Source organism: Schistocerca americana, chromosome 11 (assembly GCF_021461395.2).
Source record: "Schistocerca americana isolate TAMUIC-IGC-003095 chromosome 11, iqSchAmer2.1, whole genome shotgun sequence".
Lineage (NCBI taxonomy): Eukaryota > Metazoa > Arthropoda > Insecta > Orthoptera > Acrididae > Schistocerca > Schistocerca americana.
In genome coordinates, this window is record NC_060129.1 from 24,801,309 (window position 1) to 24,824,246 (window position 22,938).

Genomic DNA, 22,938 nt, shown 5'->3' on the forward strand with positions numbered 1-22,938 from the left:
ACAGCTTTTAAATGGCCTTTAACTCTTTGTATTTTACACATGCTACCTTATGAATTTCAAAGAGAGTATCCCCGTCAACATTGTCAATAGCTTTCTCTAAGTCTATAAATGCTATAAACATCGGTTTGCTGTTCCTTAACCATCTTCTAAGGTAAGTTGTAGGGCCAGTATTGCCCTGTATGTTCCTACATTTCTCTGGAATTCAAAATGATCTTCTCCAAGGTCAGTTTTTACCAGTATTTCCATTCTTCCGTAAAGAATTCGTGTTGTATTTTGCAACCATGACTTATTAAACTGGTAGTCTGGTAATATTCAGACCTGTTAGCACCTGTTTTCTTTGGAAACGTAGTTATTACATTCTTCTTGAAGTCTGAGGTATTTCGCCTGTCTCATACATCCTGCACACCACATGGAAGGGTTTTGTCATGGCTGCCTCTCCCAAGACTGTCAGTAGCTCTGACATAATGTTGTCTACTCTCAGGACCTTGTTTTTACTTAGTTCTTTCATTGCCCTGACAAATACTTTTCGCAGTATCATATCCCCTTCTCATCTTCATCTACATCCTCTTCCCTCTCTACAACATTTCCTTCAAGTGCATCTCACTTGCACAGATCCTCTGTATACTTCTTCCAACTTTCAGTTTTCCCTAGTTGGTTAGGATTGGTTTTCCATCTGAGCTCTTGATGTTCATACATCTGCTTGTCTTTTCTCCATAGGCTTCTCTCATTTTCCTGTAGGTGGTGGAATTCTTTCCCCTAGTGAAATATGCGTCTAAATATTTACATTACTTCTCTAGCGATTCCTGCTTAACTATTTTGTACTTCTTGTCAATCTCATTTTTGAGACGTTTGTATTTCGTTTCATTTGCTCCATTTACTGCATTTTTATATTTTCTCCTTTCATCAGTTAAATTCAATATGTCTTGTGTTGTACAAGATTTCTACTAGGCTTCGTCTTTTTACCTGTTTCATCCTCTGCCACCTTCACTATTTCATCTTTCAAAGCTACCCATTCTTCTTCTACTGTATTCCTTTCCTGTGTTCTTGTCCACAACCTCTGGTTCTTTCAATCTATCCAGGTTTCATCTCCTTAATTTCTTATTTTTTTGCAATTTATTTAGTTTTAATCTGCATTTCATAACTAATAAATTGTGGTTAGAGAACACATCTGCCCCTGGAAATATCTCACAATTTAAAATCTGATTCCAGAATCTCTACCTTACCATTGTACAGGATTATTCTAAATGATAGACCCATTGCCAAACATTTGTAAGTATTCAAGTACAAATTAAAAATGAACAAGCTTTATACCAACGAAAAGAGGAAGTTTCAATGTTCTTGGTGGTCAGCGGTGGGTGAGCGGTGATGGTTTCAGAAGTGACTGGTAGAGTTCGCGTGGCAGTAGGGTCATCATTCCGTTCCACCATCAGTTGTGAGTGAGATGGCGACTGTGGGACACAAGGTTCTCAGCATTCTCGAATTCGCAAAAAGTGAGTCGCAAATTGTAGTGCAGTGGGCATTTTGTACCAAATTTGGTATTCAACCATCAACCTGCAAAAGCATTAGCTGTTGGTTTAAGCAATTTAAACAGACTACGAATGTGTGTAAAGGAAAAAGCACAGGCTGACCACGTGTGTCAGAGGATGATATCCAACGGATTGAAGAAATGAAATGATAATTAAATAGACACCAGAGCTGCAAACAGGCATTGATATACATCATTTGGGACATGCTGAAAATGTGTGTCCTGACCGGGACTCGAACCCGGGATCTCCTGCTTACATGGCAGACGCTCTATCCATCTGAGGCATCGAGGGCACAGAGGATAGTGCGCCTGCAGGGATTTATCCCTTGCACGTCCCCTGTGAGACCCACATTCCCAACATTTCCACACAGCTACATTCGTAGTGCGCTTAATACATGTTTGCCCATCACACTCAGTCCCAGTCAGGGCACACGTTTTCACAATGTCCCCAATGATGCATATCAACGCCTGTTTGTAGCTAGGGTGTCGATTTAATTATAATTTCATTGTAGAAAAGCTGCACGTTCATAAATGGTATCTGTTCTTTCGGGAACATATACTACCTCATATATAGGACTGAAGAAACATTTGTGACAGTCCCAGTAAGTCTAACAATAGAGCCAGTCGAGAACTTGGAATACTCCAACCAACTGTATGGAAAGTTCTGAGGTGGCGTTTGCTGTACAAGCCCTACTGATAACAACTTGTGACAAAGAGAAGCATCTCGCATTTTGTGGTTATGTGCCAGCAAAGATGGAGGATGACGCATTTCTACAGCATGTAATTTTTTGTGATGGAACGATGTTCCAACTCAGTGGAAAAATTAAAAGACACATTGTCCACATATGGGGTTTGGAAAATCCACATTCACTATTGCAACACGAAAGAGACTCTCCGTAGATTAACACCATCTCTGCCATATCCCATACAAAGGTTTATGAAGTATTTTTCTTTGCAGAAAGAACTGTAACAGGAATCACGTACCTAGATATTTTGGAACAATGGCTGTTCTCCCAAATTATGGAAGGTTAGCAGGCCTTCATTTTCCAACAGGATGGAGCTTTCCCCATTGGCACCATGATGTATGAGGCTTTTTGAATGACTCCCTTCCTCAGTGCTGGCTTGGTCACAGGGACGAAGTTTTGAAAATGAGTCCATCATTTAGAATAAGCCAATATATTCAATCTGAAACCTTCTGGTTTCTCCAGGTCTCTTCCACATGTCAACCTTCTTTCATGATCCTTGAATCTAGTGTTAGCTATAACTAAATTATCCTCAGTGTAAAATTACACCAGGCATCTTCCTATTTCACTCTTGTCCCCGAGTCAATATTCACCTAAAATTTTTCCTTCTCTTCCTTTTCCTACTGTTGAATTCCAGTCTCTCATCAGAATTAAACTTGTTTCCCGTAACTGCCGTAATAATTTATTTTCTCTTATCATACATTTCTTCAATCTCTTCATAATCAGTGGAGCTAGTTTGGTACATAAAATTGTACTACTATGGTGAATGTTCGCTTTGTGTCTATCTTGGCTACAGTCATGCATTCACTGTGCTGTTCATACACTGAAGAGGCAATGAGGCTGGTACACCTGCCTAATATAATGTAGGGCTCCCGCAAACATGCAGAAGTGCCGCAACATATCATCAAATGGGCTCAACTGTTGGAAGAAACTGACACCATGAATCCTGCAAGATTGTCCATAAATCCATAACAATAACAGTACGATGGGGTGGAGATATCTTCTGAACAGCATGTTGCAAGGCATCCCAGGTATGCTCAATAATGTTCATGTCTAGGGAGTTTCATAGCCAGCAGAAGTGTTTAAACTCAGAAGAGTGTTTCTGGAGCCTCTCTGTACCAATTCTGGGCGTGTGGGGTGTAGCATTGTCCTGCTGTAATTGCCCCAGTCCATCAGAATGCACAATGGACATGAATGGAGATACAGGTGATCAGATAGGATGCTTACATACATGTCACCTGTCCGAATCATATCTAGACGTATCAGGGGTCCCATATCATTCCAAATGCTAATGCCCCACACCATTACATTCTCCACCAGCTTTAACAGTCTCCTGCTCACATGCAGGATCGATGGATTCATGAGGTTGTCTCCATACCCCTACACATCCATCCACTCGATACAATTTGAAACGATATTCATCAGACTAGGCAACACGTTTCCAATCATCAACAGTTCAATGTCGGCGTTGAAGGGACCAGGCAAAGCGTAAAGCTTTGTGTTGTGCAGTCATCAAGGGTACAAGAGTGGGCCTTCAGATCCAAAAGCCCATAGCAATGATGTTTTGTTGAATTGTTTGCATGCTGACACTTGTTGATGGCCCAGCATTACAATCTGCAGCAATTTGCGGAAGGGTTGCACATCTGTCATGTTGAACGATTCTCTTCAGTCATCATTGGTCCCATTCTTGCAGGACCTTTTTCTGGCAACAGCAATGTCAGAGATTTGATGATATGCCAGATTCCTGATGTTCACAGTACACTCATGAAATTGTCACATGGGAAAATCCCCACTTCATTGCTACCTCAGAGATGCTGTGTCCCATCACTCATGCGCCGACTATAGCACCATGTTCCAACTCACTCAAATCTTGATAACCTGCCATTGTAGCAGCAGTAACGAGTCTAAAAATTGCGCCAGACACTTGTTGTCATATAGGCATTGCTGACTGCAGCGCCGTATTCTGCCTGTTTATTTATCTCTGTATTTAAATACGCATTCCTATCCCTGTTTCTTTGGGGCTTCAGTATAGTAGATTACCAGCATTTCTGTTTTCTTATTCACTGTTATTTACTCTGGCATTGCCCTGTTTTGATTTCATGTTTATTGCCCTGTATTCACCTGATCAGACATAGAATTCCTTCTGTGACTGAACTTCACTAAATCCCATTATGTCTAAGTCCAAGCTACCCATTTCCTTTCTTAAATTTTCTAATGTACCTACGTGATTAAGAGATCTAGTGTTCTATGCTCCAATTCATAGTCAAGTTTTGTTTCTCCTGATAACAATATCCTCCAGAGTAGTCTCCACCCAGAGATCTGAATGTGGGACTATTTTAATCTGGAATATGATGTGCAAGAGAATGCCAACAACATTTCACCATGTAGTAGAGTTATATGCCCTTGGGAAAAATTACAGTTGTAGTTTCCCCTTGCTTTCAGCAATTCACAGTAGCAGAAAAGCAAGGCCGTTGATGTTACAATGCCAGTTCAGTCAATCACCCAGACTGTTGCCTCCGTAACAACTGAAAAGGCTGCTATTCCTCTTCAGGAACCACGTTTATCTAGCCTCTCAACAGATACCCCCCCCCCCCCCCCCCCATTGAGATTACATCTGTGATGCAGCTACCTGTACTGCTGAGACAACATGAGCCACCCCACCAATGGCAAGGTCCATCGTTCATGGAGTGTGGCTCAAAGAGAAGGGTTACAAATTTCATTTTTAGTTCCACAGTATCTTGCCTAACCTGCATCCTTGCCATGATCATGACTGCAAATATCATCTTCCTTAACAAATATTTTTTTAAACGCCCAATACAAATGTACTGTAATCCTGAAACCACTATTCAGAGGAACAGACATATGACAGTACAAGGTAAAAGAAATCCCACACTAAATACAAACACAAAAAATACACTTCACATTAGTGCCATTAGTCAGTGCTATGACCATACACAAATAGAACTATGTAACAACTGAAATAAAGAGAAATTTGGTTAAAAATCTCACAAGTTTTTTGCTTCTCACAATGTTACTGTGGTCATGAATAAGAAACATGAACAGGGTCAACAGGTGAAACAGGGAGGCTCATAGCTGCAAGAAATCCATTCAAATTTGAGAATGAAAGAAAAATTCCTCCATATTGATTCTGTAATTTTCTCCACAATATTAAATGACAGTTACTGCATTGTGAGCATGAGATGAATCAAACTCACTAAGCATGATTATTTCCTGAAAAACCAATTACTCTTTCAAAAAAAGATTCATACATGATATGTGAAAACACACCACAAATATGCAAGTGACAATCTGCTCACGAAACACATGGTGACAGGGTGAATGAAAGCTGAGACACCATTCATGAGGACTACACTGTTACATTAAAGATAATTCAATGCACAGTTCAATATATGGGCCATGAAAGATTATGAAATTAAATGAGTCAATCAGTGGCTCGTGGCAACCTCACCCTGCTATTAAAATTCACATGACCAGAAGGCACACACATCTCATCAGATCACACTCAACAGATCTAATTCGGAAAAATGAACTGCAATGAAATACTGTAGATTCCTTCCATAACAAAATGTGGTTGAAATAGATTAATCAGTCTTACAAACTACATAATTCATTCTGACACCTCCACATTGTGACCAGAGTGCCCACTATAGCACGTCTGCTTACTTACACCCACTCTGATGGAACAAGGCTGAATTTAAAAGCACATGTGTGAAACATCACCTGTTCAGACATGTGTTGGCAAGACTTAAATTCTGCATTACTGATTGTCACTGTATCCTGTCATTCACTCATTCATGGAAAGGAAATAGTGTAGTGACAGGCCTTAAATAAGCAGGTAGATGTCATCCCTACTTCACAGACTTATTATAGAGCATTGTTGAATGATGCATTGTCTTGAGATTATCATAAATGAGCACACTTGTACATGACAGATGCCTGACATTTATGAAATGACTCTTCCTGAACCGTTTTATCATGTGTGTGTGGGGGGGAAGGGGGGGGACCCAAGGGGGGAGTGTGTGCATGTAGTTCATTACAACATTTTACATACTTATCCTTAATTTTCACAGAAATAATGCAATTTGTTGCTATTTTCATCCATATTTTCAATAGTACCTCTTTAAATAAGGAGATTTGTACAGTATAATATGCAAATATCTTTTACTTTCAAGGAAATGATAAACAAGGAGATTTGTACAGTATAATATGCAAATATCTTTTACTTTCAAGGAAATGATACAACTTGATATCAGTTTTATGCATCATTTTAATATTGCAATAATGAAATACAGAGGCATGAATCTGTATGAAAATATTTGACTTTCATTGGAAATAATGCGTATCTCTGAATTTCACATGGAGGTTATATAATTTTTTGCTGTATTCCTTCGATTTGGCACCATTTTACACCTCGTTACAATACTATGCTCTTACCAACTGGAGAGAACAGAGGAAGTGTATGAACCACAGCTGGGCTAGTTTCACTATGTTGGATGTTGCTTTTATTTGTTTATTTATTTATTGAGACTACTCGTTGACTGGCTGCCTCATTTTAATACTACACTCAGATTAGCTGGAGTGGGCATGAGAGAGGAAGGGGATTCACTCACAATTGCATAATGCTTTCAGTCATTACCCGGCCCCTACTTTTTCCAGTGCAATAATTATAACTTCATGACAGAATGAGTCAGGATCTTCATTGCCCTATTATGTGTGATGAGAAATGCCAAAGATAACTAGATGGCTACCAAGCATTCTCACTATTACACAAAAAATTTAATTACTTTTTTGAAATGCATTATCCTCTCCAGAAATATCTAAGAGTATCATCAATGAAAACAAAGAAAATATGCAAATTAACTGCACTGTGTACCGTTAAGAGAATAGTAGAGAATTGCAATTGATTGCAATAACATTGGAAAGGAAGAGCCCATGCTCATAATATTCTAAGAATGTGGAAGGAATGCACTGTTACGTACCAAAGGAGGCCAGACATGGATTTGAATTATCGTCATCCCAAACAATGTTGGACTCCACCATGTAAGGCTGACTCTAATATTTCACATTCCTATATATATGGTTCACATAGTACCTTGTAATGTTAAGGTATCAATACCATTACGAATATAATGAATTTCACTCTCACCCTTCTCTCTGGACCAAAAATCAGAAGTGTGCACAGATGCTCCACCAGCTAGGGTGTGGGGAAGAGCTTTTGGAATCTACAGAAAGGTGCACAAGTAACCAGTCTGTGGCATGAGTACATCTAGATGGGACATGGGCCCATTGGCATGAACAGTATTATAAATTGTTTATTTGAAATAATATTGTGATATATGTTTCTTCTAAGGACAACCACAATTAGTTTAAAATGTAATGGCTAACTCACATGACAATGTGAATAGTTTCCCTGTTTTTGTTGCTAAGCCAGTTGATAGACTAACGTGAGGAGCACTTCTATACTCTGAAAATATAATAAACTCAATCTTCTTTTAAAATCAGTAATTTGAAGAATTTTATTCATCAAAGTATTTCTGGTGAGAAAGATATATTGAGCAAAGAACACATACCACACACAGACAGTCACGAACATTATTATAGTGATACACGCAGAATAGGAGTAAATTTTTCTAGTACAGTTGTCTATAGAGAATCTGATGCTAAGTCAAAAAACACAAACAACAGGCACAGGAATATATAATAAACTTATATTTTAAAACAACGATGGAATCATTGAACATCTGTACAACTTAGAAGCTTATCAAACCAACAAATGATGAAACAAAGATTATAAATACAGGAAAATAAAAACATTACACTAAAAATCCAACATAAGTAAATAATTTTAAAAACAACAAAATATTGTAAGAGCTCTGCAACAGACAAGTTGATATAAATCAACCAAATATTTAACATGTAGCCATATGGTTCCAGACAACAACCTTGAGTAACAAATTTTCTTTCATTGTACATTTTGATGTGTAACCAGATATAGCATTATAAATTGTGATTTATGTTTCCACATGAAAGATAACACAATTTCCTACCTGTAAACTACACACAGCACATTAGTTCATGGATTTCAATAAAACTTTAAAATAACATAACTAACAATAATCACACTGTTTAGCCTTGTGCAGCACACTGAATTATCAATCTAGTTACAGACTTCAATAAACAAATTGCAGTTAAACTGCACTTGTTTGATTTTGCTCGTAGTTACTAATCCTAATTTTTGCATTATCTGTACAATATATAACTTTCTGTATACATGACTTGAAAACAACCTCTTATAATTATCACAGCAGTCACTCTTTAATAAATACTAAGATGTGGGTCTTGCTATCACAACAGAACAGGGCTTCCATAAACAAAACATACATGTTATGTCTCTCATCAGTGTGTGTTAATGTCTACCCCTGAAGGTTACCAAAATTTGTAATATATATCGCAAGGACATCGCGTTAGTGTGACATCTCATTAGCATGTATTACTGAATGCCTCTCCCCAACACGTGACACTGTGGTGGAACTGGAAATCTGGAAACACTGATGGATTTCCCACAAACATCACATATGTTTCCAACTTCGACAGTATGTATTGATATCACAATGCTCAATAAAGATTTCGCTCAAACTTCACATTTATGTGGCCTTTTGCCAGGATGTGCTAATGTGACATCTTAAGTTTACCATACACTCACAACAAACATTTTCTTATCAAAATCACAATTGTGACGTCTGTCGCCAATATGTAATAATGCTTGATTCTGGAGATGATCATAATAAAGGATTTCACACAAACATCACAATTGCATGGCATTTCGTCAGTATCGTACACAGAACTATAAGATCTGCTTTCTACAAAAGAAATACAACTGATATTCCTCAGTTTTCTAAGCGAGCTGTTACAACACTCTTAAGATAAAGATCCCTTCTCTATCAGGTTGGAGTGACAAACATTTGGATAGGTTTTTGTAGTTTTGTTTCTGTAAATCTCACCACATTTATATATCTCACGAGCATTGTGTAATCCATCTCTCATTATAGACATACCTCAATTATGTTCACTCTTTCTTAAATGCTTGCTGAAGCCACTATCGTGCGAAGTACCTCACAACATTATATGCAGAAGCACACTATCAGTGTGAATAAAAACATGCTTTATGTGCCTATATTTTCAAGAAAAGCTCTGCTTGCATGAACTGCATGTGAAACCACAAAATTCATTTTCCTTCAAGCTGTTGTTATTTTTAGTACATGCTGCATTGCTCTCTCAAGGGAAAAGTACTTGTGCTAGAGTGCCACTTCTACCAAAATTTATCTGCAGACACCTTCATCTCTTCAAACAACATTCTACTGGTAGCACTTGTAATTTTCATTGACCTGAAACATAAGTAGAAGGGAAATGAATATTTAATTTGTTGAACACAGAAACAAAACCTGACTAAGCACCAAATTCTTGATTATAATGGAGGTGTATTTCAAGTGTACACATGAGAAAATTTACAATCATTTAAAGTATATGGGTTAGAAATCATTTCACAGGTGGTGCACTATTATATAATTATTTATATAGTTTGCATTTGCATTCTATATTACTGATAACAACTTCAAAAGAAACATTTAATAGTAACAATATACTTGGTCATAAAACATTTTTTTTCTGACGAGTTGGTTATCCGAGATTCGTAGTTTCCTATCAGTCATCAAATACTTCTAAAACCTCATAACACAGTAGACCCTAATTATTTCCTTGCCAATAAACAGCTCTAAACAGCAAAATAAAACTCAAGAATCAAAAGATGGATAGCATTCTCTTACATGGGCAACATGAAATCTCTAATGAGGTTCTACAATTATATATGAATGTTTCATTTTCATTGACTGATTTTGTGCATTTCACAAATATTATAAAACAATACCATTCTAAAACAAGTACAATAACCAAAAAAATTATAACAATATTTTTAAGTAATTAAAACAACCCCTATTTGACACTGATTCTCCATTTAAATGAGGATAAGCTGTCAACACAACTGCAAGATATTAGTGCATACTAATGATAAATGTCTACAGTTGCCTCAAAAAGTATATTTCTTGTGTTAATATAATGGCATTTCACACACTGAGAGTGCTGAATTTCTTATATGAACTACTTAAGTCTGCTTACTGATCTACAATACAAGCATGTTTAATTCTCTGCATCTGATGGTAACAGCCCAACATATAATATTTAATGAGTCTTCACAAATTGAGTTTTGTGTATACACCTCTATGCATAAAACATGTAACCTATAAATATTCACTTTAAGGAATGGCCTCAGACCAATGCAAAAGTTGCCCCATGAATCTGTCAAACAATGAAGAAATATGAAAACTAACACCACCGTCAGCATTGAATATCATACAAAAACATCATCGGCATTAAAGCGACAACATGATAAATGTGATACTGCATGAGTATGGCATCCATATTCTTTCCTTGTTCACATGGAGTGGAAGAGTAAGCTATGAATCAATACTAGTAAATGTCTGCACAAGAATTGTAAACATTTTGTCAAAGCACATTCTTCTCAAGATAGAAACCGGTTCTGTAACCCACCTTGAAAGTTAAAACATAAAAAGTGATAAATTATGGTTCTACTTACTTACAGGTGATGTGCCAAGAGGGCATCTCATTATTCCTCAAACTAGAAGGGAAAACTTTTACATGGATGGATAAATTTGCTCCCTGCAAACTGCCATATGGTGTGTGGTAAAGGATTCATGGCATATCTGCACATGAACTCCTTCTGTGTTTTGTACATGACAGTACATATAAAGAAATACTGTTGGTACCCCACCACACAAGTGTTTTATATGTAGTAACATGTTTGATCCCTACTGGAGTTAGTTTTTGTGATTTTGAAAGTAGCACAATATTATTTTCGTTCATTATCATCCATTGTTTTAGTGAGTATTTTGTATTTCTCTTAAGCAAACAAAACAAATTCATCACGCATGACTCTTCAGCATCTTTTCCAGTAATCAGACCTGGCAAGGTAAGTACGAAACGTACAACACTCAGAACTGTAGGAGGAGGATGTTGTAATTACTTTGAAAGTGAATTATGCATTATTACAATTAATTCTGAGACATGCTGGTCTGACATTCACATTCCCCAAAGCTTGTTAATTTGATCATAAATGTAAATCACTGATGTCAGTTACTACCGGATAGAGGAGGGTTGCTGCTAATTGCGGTGTCCAATTGCTCATATTGTAGTGAATGAAATTACACGTTATCTTCACTATCTATGCATTACCTCACACTGATTTTTAAAAATATATCATCATCCAGTCTCTGGATAAAGCATTAACATTTTCAACTTTTTCTGCAATTCTCAAGAGTTTTCTAACACTGTGAACTCCCTGTATACAATATCAACCTCCTTTATTATGCTTTGGAGTACTACAAATGTTATCTGGCAGAATGATCCTATCGCACTGACTACAGATACTCCATGCTTGCTTCTAATTGTGTCTCTGCATTAAAAACAATGCACTGAGCTTTATTACCACAAATTCTTCAGAATACTCATGTACCTGATTTGTTAGCCTCTACAGAAAATTTTTGCTTACCATGTAATGGTAATTGGTTAATAGCGGTCAAGGCTTTCATGGATTCAACAAATGCACTACTAACCTACAACTAGTTAACAAAATCCTCCTGAAAACCATCATAAAAAGTGTAAGCAAGGTGGCATAATTGTGGGGTTTGCAGAAACTGTAGTGTTTTCAGTTGACAGAAAAATCGACAAAAACATGTTTAAAGTATGTGGGGAAGATGAAAACTTTCTGGACCTCATACAGAGACGTTATTTCATTATCACTGTGGTGGTACATTCTATGGAATAACATATAATGAATGTTAACTTTATCAAAGGAATTATTGTACAAATTCTGTGATCGAATTGTGTATGTGTAATAGGAATGGATAAATCAAAATGCCATGCTGCCATAAATTATATATTAGCAATCTAAATTTATTTTATGTCAATAAAAGGAGGACCCTCCCCTGTTTCAAACAGCTAATAAACATAAACATGAATTTGTATATGGTGGCATTTCCCATGAAATGAAAACGATGTACAACTACAGTACAAAACATTGAGGATGTGCATAACATTGGAATGGAAGAATGCAAAGTACATTTGCGTAAAATGCTTGAAGCTATAAATAATGTGAGACAAAAGAAGTGCAGTACACAGAGGTGTCATTTTAAAAGTAATGAACTTTTGTTTCCTAACATATTTTTATTCAAGCCTATAGAAGAACTATCTATATATGGTATAAGTCAGGCCTGGTGGTCTAGTGGTAAAGCATGTATCTGGAAAATGAGAAAATGGGCCAGTGGTCAATTTTCCTGCCCAGTCGGGAAAAGTACCGAGGATGGGTATGCTTATCACTGGGAGCTCCAATGTGGTGGGTGATGGAGCCCCTCAGGGCGATAGCAGACAAAGTGGGAAATAATTCCAGTGTGCATTTGGTGTGTTTGTGATGAGGTCTCACCCATGATGTGGAGGAGGCCCTGATGGCGGCTATCGAGTGCACTAGGTGCAACCGGCTGCACGTAGTGCCACATGAGACATGAATGACACCTGCTGCTTGGGTTCTGAGGCCATCCTTGGCTCCTTTCAGCGGCTGGCAGATTTGGTGAAGGCAACTACAAATGCACGTAGGGTGGAGGTTAAGCCTGTCTATTTGTAGCATCATACCCAGGGTTGATCGTGGTCCTCTGGTTTGGAGCAGAGTGGAAGGTCTAAACCAGATGCTCAGAGAGACTGTGACGGATCAGATGCGAATTTCTCGACCTTTGCCATCAGGTACAGAATTGTAGGGTTCTGCTTAAAAGATCAGTCATGCATTACACACAGGAAGTGGCTACTACAGTAGTGGAGTACATGTGGTGTGCACATGGGGCTTTTTTAATTAGAGAGCCCTTCCCTTGGTATCAAAGACGATTTGTCTGTTAAATCAGCCACAGTGACAGTCCCCGCAAATCACAAACAGAAAATATCAATATGATTTTAGTAAACTGTAGGAGCATTCGAGGAAATGTCCCAGAATTAGTATTGTTTACTGAGTATTACAATGCACACACAGTATTGTGAACAGAAAGCTGGTTAAAGCCAGATGTCAGTGACAATGAAATCCTAAGTTCAAACTGAAATGTTTATCATAAGGCTAGGTTAGTCGCCAGTGGTGGCGGTGTGTTTATTGCAGAAAAAAATTCGATAAAATCTAGTGATCAAACAATGACCAAAAATCGTGATCGAATGCTTTTATAGACCACCTGGGTCGGGATCTGTAGTTGTAGAGCACTTCCGACAGAACTTCCTGAATATCATTAGTAATTTTCCTGATCATGGCGTTGTAATAGGGAATGACTTCAACTAACCAGGTATAGATTGGGAGTGGTATGCCATCAAAACTGGAGTCGTATGGCAATCTTCTGGATGTCCAAAAATTACCTTCAGCAGATAGAGAACCAACTCATGAGGGTAATGTTTCAGACCTCCTGGCAACAAACAGACGTGAACTTACTGAATCAGTAACGCAGAGGAAGGTATCAGTGATCATAAGGCTTTGACAGCATCTATAATGATGGGTCCTACAAGGAATGTTAAGAAAGGTAGGATGATATATTTGCTCAGCAAGGGTGACAGGATAGAAATTTCAGAATATCTTAGCAGTCAGCATCAAATATTTGGTGATGAGGGCAAAGATTTGGAGAACAAATGGAAAAAAAACGCAAAGGCATTGTTCAATATGCCCTAGACAAGTATGTTCCAAGTAAGGTTTTAAGGGAAGGGAAAGATCCACCATTTTTAATAGCCGTTTTTGTAAAGAGCTACATAAACAAAGAGCACTTCATCTCAGATTCAAGATAAGTAAAAACCTAGCTGACAAACAAAAGGTGAATGAAGTGAAAATGAACATAACGAGAGCAATGAGAGAAGCATTCAATGATTTTGAAAGTAAGACGTTGTCAACCGACCTGAGTAAAATCCCAGAGATTTTGGTCATATGTAAAATCAGCAACAGGGTCAAAATCCATCTATTCATTCTCTCACCAAGCAAACCAGCACCGAAACAGAAGATAATCAAGAGAAGGCCGAAATACTGAATTCGGTCTTCTGAAGTTGTTTCATCGTGGAAGACTGTAACACTGTCCCTCCTTTCTATAGCCATACAAACGTCAAAATGGCAGATATTGAGATAACCAATTGTGGAACTGCTTTCAAAATGGCAAATATTGAGATAACCAATTATGGAACTGAAATGCTGCTACAATCACTTAGTAGTGGAAAGGCATCAGGACCAGATGATAAGATATTCTATAAACATTATGCAAAATAACTTGCTCCCCTTCGATCTGTAATTCATTGTAGATTCTTGAGCAATGAAAGGTACCTAATGACTGGAAAAAAGCACAGGTCATTCTCGTTTTTAAGAAAGGACATAAGACAGATCAACACAATTATAGACTTGTATAGCTGACGTCAGTCTGTTGTAGAATTATGGAACATGTTTCATCCTCAAGAATTATGACGTTTTTGGAAAATGAACATCTCCTCTATAAAAATCAACATGGATTCTGCAAACAGAGATCCTGCAAAACTCAACTCTCTCTGTTCCTCCATGAGATACATAGTGCACTGGACAACGGTGCACAGGTTGATGCCCTGATGCTTGATTTCATTATGGCATTTGACACCATCCCCCACTGCCATTTAATAGAAAAAAAAGAAGCTTACAGATTATTAGAGCAGATGTAAAGGTAATATCTGGAGTACCCAGAGAAGTGTGATAGGACCGTTGCTGTTACAATGTATATAAATGATCTAGTAGAAAGTGTGGAATGCTCTTTAAGTATATTTTCAGACCATGCAGTTGTCTATACCAAAGTAGCAATGCCAAAAGATAGTAAGAATTTGCAGAATGACCTGAAAAGAATTGACAATTGGTGCAGGTTCTGGCAGTTGAGTCTGAACATAAATAAATGTAACATACTAAGCACACATAGGAAAGGAAATCCACTACTGTACAGCTACACTATTGATGACAAACAGATGGAGACGGCGTCTGCCATAAAATAGCTAGACAGAACTATCCAGAGCGACCGTAAGTGGAATGACCACATAAAACAGATAGTGGGATAAGCAGACACCAGACTCAGATTCATCAGGAGAATCTTAAGGAAATGTAACTCATCCTCAAAAGGTGCTTGTTCACAAGATTCTTGAGTACTGTTAACCTATCTTGGATCCCTATAAGGTAAGACTGATTGCGAAGGTAGAGAAAATCCAACAAAGAGTGGCATGTTTCGTCATGGGATCATTTAGCTGGTGAGAGGGCATTGTGCATCACAGAGAGATCTACTATTGAAATTTCAGGACAGCACTTTTCAGAGTCTGACAACTTATTACTTCCCCCACATATATCTAGTGTATTGACCACGAGGAGAAAATTCGAGAAATTAAAGCCAATACAGAGACTTCCCGACAATCACTCTTCACAAGCACTATTCGCATGTGGAACAAGGTTGGAGGGATCGATGAGTGGTATCAAAAGTACCCTCCGCACACACCATTAGGTGGCTTGTGGAGTATGATGTAGATGTAGATGTAAAGGAGAGGTTGCAGGATCAAATCTTGGTTGGATCGAGGATTTAGTCTCCATTTTGACAAAATCTTCACCTCTCAATGATATGAGAAACAACCATCGGTCAAAGTCCACGTTACACTATATGTCCCCTTTCCCCAGTTGGATAACTGCTGCAGGTTAGGGACACAGAAGCTGCTAAAGCCAATCCAGTAGGAAGTCTTGCATAAATGCCACTGATCCATACGAAATTATTATTATTATTATTATTAATATATAATAATAATAATTATTATTATTACCCAGATGACCAGTCCTACTGGCATTTGTCCACTTTTTCTACACAGTCACCATTCAAATTTATACACTATTCATAGCACTCCACAAGCCTTTATAGCCATCTGTATACTCTGTTGCCGCCAAGTTGTTGAACTTGTCAGTATTGTCTTCATTCAGTTCATTGTCATTTCCATACTGCCCTCCACCCAAAACATCCTTCCAATCAGAAAGAAAGCTGGTAACCATTTCAGAGCAAGTCTGGGCTATAACTTAAATGTTCAAAAGTGTCTCACTTAAACAGAGAAACTAATCCTTCGTCAACCACGCAGGATGTGTGAGAGCATTACTGGGAAGAAGCAACATGTCACTGAACAGATTATTTTGATTAGCCAGGAATAATTGGTGATGGGTTTGGCAGAAGGCTGCTACATTTATAGTCTCTCTTTGAGGCATAAAGTAGATAAATAAGAAGTTCTTTTTCTCCAAAAACACTGTGGACATAACTGTTTTGGTGCTCAGAATTTTTTTGATTTTTTCTGGTTTTGCTAGGGGTCATGTATAATGCATTTCCACTGATTGTCATTTTGTTTCTAGACTTTTATGTAAAACCCAGATGTTGCCACAAGTAATAATATGGTTCAAAAGCTAAAAGCTCTGCAACATCCTTCTAAGTGATAAAAGACAGTGTAAATCCCATTCATTTTTGTGTCAACCATTGCAAGATCAGTGTGGGCGGTACTTTATGCTCACCTTTTGGAAACATTGCAATCTAGTTAGTTGCTTTAAATTTTGACAAACTCTTTATTGTTTTTAATGAATTCTTCTACCAGATTCCATAAATGTTTCAAATTTTTAATTAAAGTTAGGCCAAACATTTGTGTAAATAGTAGATGGTACATTCCCCAGAAAATGTCATATACAATATTTCCAGGCTCAGAGCCTTACTCACATGCCAATATCAATTTAAAAAGTATGCTGAGAGCAAATCTCAACATGAATGAACAAAATTTGCATTATTAATTATTTTGTGGTATTCCTGAAGTCAGTACTACAGATTACTGAGAAATGTGCTCATACTGCCAAGAGAGTGACAAAAGACATTTTCAGGTTCTGGACCCTATTTGCACATCAGTACCTCTTCACAAAATATGTTGTTAATATTACCAAACCAAAATTAATGAACTCTGCTTTTTTAAATTTTTGTTACTGTGAGCACAAAGCACCATTCCTTCCTTGGTAATGTGGATTATGGAAGATGCCTTAGTATCGCGAGGGTTTATGTATTAAAAGTTGAGTAACCCACCTGGTTGAAACTTTTCTTAAGAAGAATTCCAGGAAACAATAAAGCTCAGTCCAACAATAATGGATCATGTATTCTGCTGAATTGTTTTTCCTCAATCGTAGATAGGATTTTACAGGTGAATATCGCCCTCATCATTCTTGGTCATGAATATTCGCTGTTGTTGTTGTTGTGGTCTTCAGTCCTGAGACTGGTTTGATGCAGCTCTCCATGCTACTCTATCCTGTGCAAGACTCTTCATCTCCCACTACCTACTGCAGCCTACATCCTTCTGAATCTGCTTAGTGTATTCATCTCTTGGTCTCCCTCTATGATTTTTACCATCCACGCTGCCCTCCAATATATAATTGGTGATCCCTCGATGTCTCAGAACATGCCTACCAACCGATCTCTTCTTCTTGTCAAGTTGTGCCACAAACTCCTCTTCTCCCCAATTCTATTCAATACCTCCTCATTAGTTATGTGATCCACGCATCTAATCTTCAGCATTCTTCTGTAGCACCACATTTTGAATGCTTCTATTCTTTTCTTGTCTATACTATTTATCGTCCACATATCACTTCCATACATGGCTACACTCCATATAAATACTTTCAGAAATGACTTCCTGACATTTAAATCTATACTCGATGTTCACAAATTTTTCTTCTTCAGAAACGCTTTCCTCGCCATTGCCAGTCTACATTTTATATCCTCTCTACTCCAACCATCATGAGTTATTTTGCTCCCCAAATAGCAAAACTCCTTTACAACTTTAAGTGTCTCATTTCCTAATCTAAATCCCTCAGCATCACCTGACTTAATTTTACTACATTCCATTATCCTCATTTTGCTTTAGTTGATGTTCATCTTATACCATCCTTTCAAGACACTGTCCATTCTGTTCAACTGCTCTTCCAAGTCCTTTGCTGTCTATGAAAGAATTACAATCTCATTGGCGAACCTCAAAGTTTTTATTTCTTCTCAATGGATTTTAATACCTACTCTGAACTTTTCTTTTGTTTCCTTTATTGCTTGCTCAATATACAGATTGAATAACATCGGGGATAGGCTACAACCCTGTCTCACTCCCTTCCCAACCACTGCTTCCTTTCATACCCCTCGACTCTTATAACTGACATCCGGTTTCTGTACAAATTGTAAATAGCCTTTCGCTCCCTGTATTTTATCCCTGCCACCTTCAGAATTTGAAAGAGAGTATTCCAATAAACATTGTCAAAAGCTTTCTCTAAGTCTACAAATGCTAGAAACATAGGTTTGCCTTTCCTTAATCTTTCTTCTAAGACAAGTCATAGGGACAGTATTGCCTCACGTGTTCCAACATTTCTATGGAATCCAAACTGATCTTCCCCGAGGTTGGCTTCTATCAGTTTTTCCATTCGTCTGTAAAGTATATGTGTTAGTATTTTGCAGCTGTGACTTATTAAACTGATAGTTCGGTAATTTTCACATCTGTCAACACCTGCTTTCTTTGGGATTGGAATTATTATATTCTTCTTGAAGTCTGAGGGTATTTCACCTGTCTCATACATCTTGCTCACCAGATGGTAGAGTTTTGTCAGGACTGGCTCTCCCCAGGCTGTCAGTAGTTCTAATGGAATGTTGTCGACTCCTGGGGCCTTGTTTCGATTCAGGTCTTTCAGTGCTCTGTCAAACTCTTCACGTAGTATCATATCTCCCATTTCATCTTCATCTACATTCGCTTCCACTTCCATAATATTGTCCTCAAGAACATTGCCCTTGTATAGACCCTCTATATACTCCGTCTACCTTTCTGCTTTCCCTTCTTTGCTTAGAACTGGGTTTCCACCTGAGCTCTTGATATTCATACAAGTGGTTCTCCATTCTCCAAAGATCTTTTTAATTTCCCTGTATGCAGTATCTATCTTACCCCTACTGAGATAAGTCTCTACAACCTTACATTTGTCCTCTAGCCATCCCTGCTAAGCCATTTTGCAATTTCTGTCGTTGTCATTTTTGAGACGTTTGTATTCCTTTTGGCCTGCTCCATTTACTGCATTTTTATATTTTCTCATTTCATCAATTAAATTCAATATTTCTTCTGTTACCCAAGGGTTTCTACTAGCCCTCGTTTTTGTACCTATTTCATCCTCTGCTGCCTTCAGTATTTCATCCCTCAATGCTACCCATTCTTCTTCTACTGTATTTCTTTCCCCAATTCCTGTCAATTGTTCCCTGAAAGCAAGGGGAAACTACAACCGTAATTTTTCCCGAGGGCATGCAGCTTTACTGTATGATTAAATGATGATGGCATCTTGTTGGGTAAAATATTCTGGAGGTAAAATAGTCCCCCATTCGGATCTCCGGGCGGGGACTACTCAAGAGTATGTCATTATCCGGAGAAAGAAAACTGGCGTTCTACGAATTGGAGCATGGAATGTCAGATACCTTAATCGGGCAGGTATGTTAGAAAATTTAAAAAAGGAAATGGATAGTTCAAATTTAGATATAGTGGGAATTGGTGAAGTTCGGTGGCAGGAGGAACAAGACTCTTGGTCAGGTAGGGTTATAAATACAAAATCAAATAGGGGTAATGCAGGAGTAGGTTTAATAATGAATAAAAAAAATAGGAGTTAAATGAAACAACAAGTTTACTGTTACCAGTCACCATTTTATTCTTTCCACGACGCGTTTCGAATGTTTAAACCTCAATCATCGGGTGGATTTACATTAGTTAGTATTACATATGTGTGTGTGTGTGTGTGTGTGTGTGTGTGTGTGTGTGTTGTGTTACGATTTTGGAGGAACTTGTGACACTGCCTCCAGTGGTCACAGGTTCCTTTTGCTGTCGTAACACATCACATGTATACTGCCACATTTGTAAAAAGGTGCCTGGATTCAGTTAAGAATGATTTTGAAGTAATAGGTTTATCATCATAAGAGGCACCAATGTTAGCACTGAATAGGGGATCATGGAGGAATTTTATAAGGGGGCTATGCTCCAGACTGAATGCTGAAAGGCATAATCAGTCTTAAATGATGATGATGATGATGATGAATGGCTGAGAAAATAGTTTTACAGCAAATGTACATGTACACTGAGAAATATCTGGATGATCAGGTTTTTATTTGGGCTTATACCAGATCAGTCTCTGAAAACTGCGATACTTCTACAATTGATGAAACAATCATCCAGTGGTACATGACATCATAAAACAGATATTTACGGTCACAACTTGAAACCACAGTGTTTCCATGTGCTAGGTAAAAGTTTGTTCTGTATACAAAGGCAGAGAGATTCCTAGAAATAAAACAGCAGACAAACTAACAAATGCAGGCACTTACAAAGAAGAAAGGGCACCATCTGCAGATCTATCACCTAAATAAAAAGGTAGACAATATGTTAAATAAAACTGTTACTTGTAACGTATGTTCCTGCAAGAGAAAAACCAGAGCTCCAGATGTTTCAAGAAATTTGAAATAGATAAAGTGCTTCATGTACAAGCATGCCTACAATGGGAAACAAATCACACTGGCTTGGTGGTATGCCCCTTTGGCACTGTGAAAAAGAAGATGTCAACCATATCTTTGACTTTCCAAACAGATACACAACTGTAAGTCAAATGTTACATCTGGTGAATACGGACACCTCTCTTTAGGCTAGCGTAACTTTGCCACTATTTTCATGAGGATTTAGAGTATATTGCCCATTATATTCATTTTTAATTCAAGTGCATGTCATCTTTCAGTGTGACACAATTCTATTTTCCTCTTTAGCCTGATGTTGCTAAGCATGGTATAAAACGTTGTGTGTGTGTGTGTTTTAAAGAGAGAGAGAGAGAGAGAGAGAGAGAGAGAGAGAGAGAGAGTACTGTCGTAAGGCTACCAGTCCTGAAGGAATCAGAGTAAACATGTTGTTCCAACACTTTATTAAGGAACTGAATACACTTAAATGGATAACAAAAAGGCAGAAAAAGGTCAGATTATAAATATAGTATAATGAATTCATGTAATACTGCATGCCCAGTGCTTATAAAAATGTATCCTTATGAGACGTCATGCCGGCCGGAGTGGCCGAGCGGTTAAAGGCGCTACAGTCTGGAACCGCACGACCGCGACGGTCGCAGGTTCGAATCCTGCCTCGGGCATGGATGTGTGTGATGTCCTTAGGTTAGTTAGGTTTAAGTAGTTCTAAGTTCTAGGGGACTTATGACCACAGCAGTTGAGTCCCATAGTGCTCAGAGCCATTTGAACCATTTGAGATGTCATTTAGACTTCAATTATTTATAAAACTGTTCAAAGCTGCTACATGTTGTTGTTTTGAACATAGGTGAAGAGAATGATTATTTGACACTGCCAGTATGGCTGATTGAGGAAACAAAATCTGAGTCTATTACAGTGTCTTGTGTCTAGTATATTATGGCAGGGAACTAAAAACAGAGCATGGGTAAACTACTGACTTTTGAACACGAATTCCCACCTGTAGTTTCAGCGCATTATTGTACAGCATATCACATATTTCATGTAGATAAACTATTTTATGTTTTTAAGATTTCTTTTCACTGCTTGTTTTCTCTGCAGGATCCCATGTGAAAGATATTACTGGATTTCACCACATATTAGTTGCACTTTTTACACACTGTACTAAATGGCATTTGAAGTTTTGTTGTTTGCCAACTGTTCACAGATTTTATGGATCACATGTATATAGCATTTGATGTTTTATTGTTAGGCTATCAGTATACTTCCCCATTCTTGCTTGGTGTGGGCCCTTACAACTGCCCCTGCTGTTGGTCAAATCCACCATTAATGCCACATGTGAGGTGCAAGGTTCCCATAAAAACTTGCATGTATAACTGCACACAACACTACTTGACAGGGATTACTTTACATAATGAGGAAATGGGAATCAAATAATGTATGTAAAGGAGTATATGGCACAATGTTTACTTTCAGTTATACCATCATGAACAGAATGTATAATACAGTGCTTCATACAACATTCTATAAGTGCTGAACAAGAGGTTCTCTTTTGGCAGGATGATATTTCTACAGCATGGTATTTCTACAGCATGGTATAATCAAAATATTCTGTTGCACACCAAGGCAAAGTGTGATACTGAGAAAAGGTGATTATGCACTCCAGACTTCTAGAAGCTGAATTCCCTTGTACAAACAACAGGAGAGCTGTGTTGTACATCCAGTTGTCATCAGAGTCATTTGAGGTAGAGGAATGTGTTAGGTTGAGCAACGCTGAGAAATTTTACTGGCTTATCTCTTTTTCTCAACATTGGCATTGTGAGACAGGAGCATTATAACATACACACTGTCAAAAGCTCTCAATGTTATGGTAACATGTTCAGTTATGTTACTTTTATTCTATTTACCCATTCTCTGGGAGTACTCTTAAATGGAGAACTTAGAACTGTAATAGATAAAAGTCTATGAGAACTTGGAGAAA

The 22,938-nt window shown here is 37.9% G+C and overlaps 1 protein-coding gene across 7 annotated transcripts in view; it reads right to left on the reverse strand.

Moving 5' to 3' along the window:
- Positions 1-7,865: 7,865 nt before the first annotated feature.
- Positions 7,866-22,938, reverse strand: part of LOC124553829 — a 286,889-nt gene continuing 271,816 nt past the window's right edge. For all 7 annotated transcript variants that reach the window (XM_047127821.1, XM_047127820.1, XM_047127819.1 and 4 more), the window contains one exon: positions 7,866-9,674. The gene's annotated coding sequence lies outside the window, so the exon portion shown is untranslated. The remainder of the gene's footprint in view (positions 9,675-22,938) is intronic.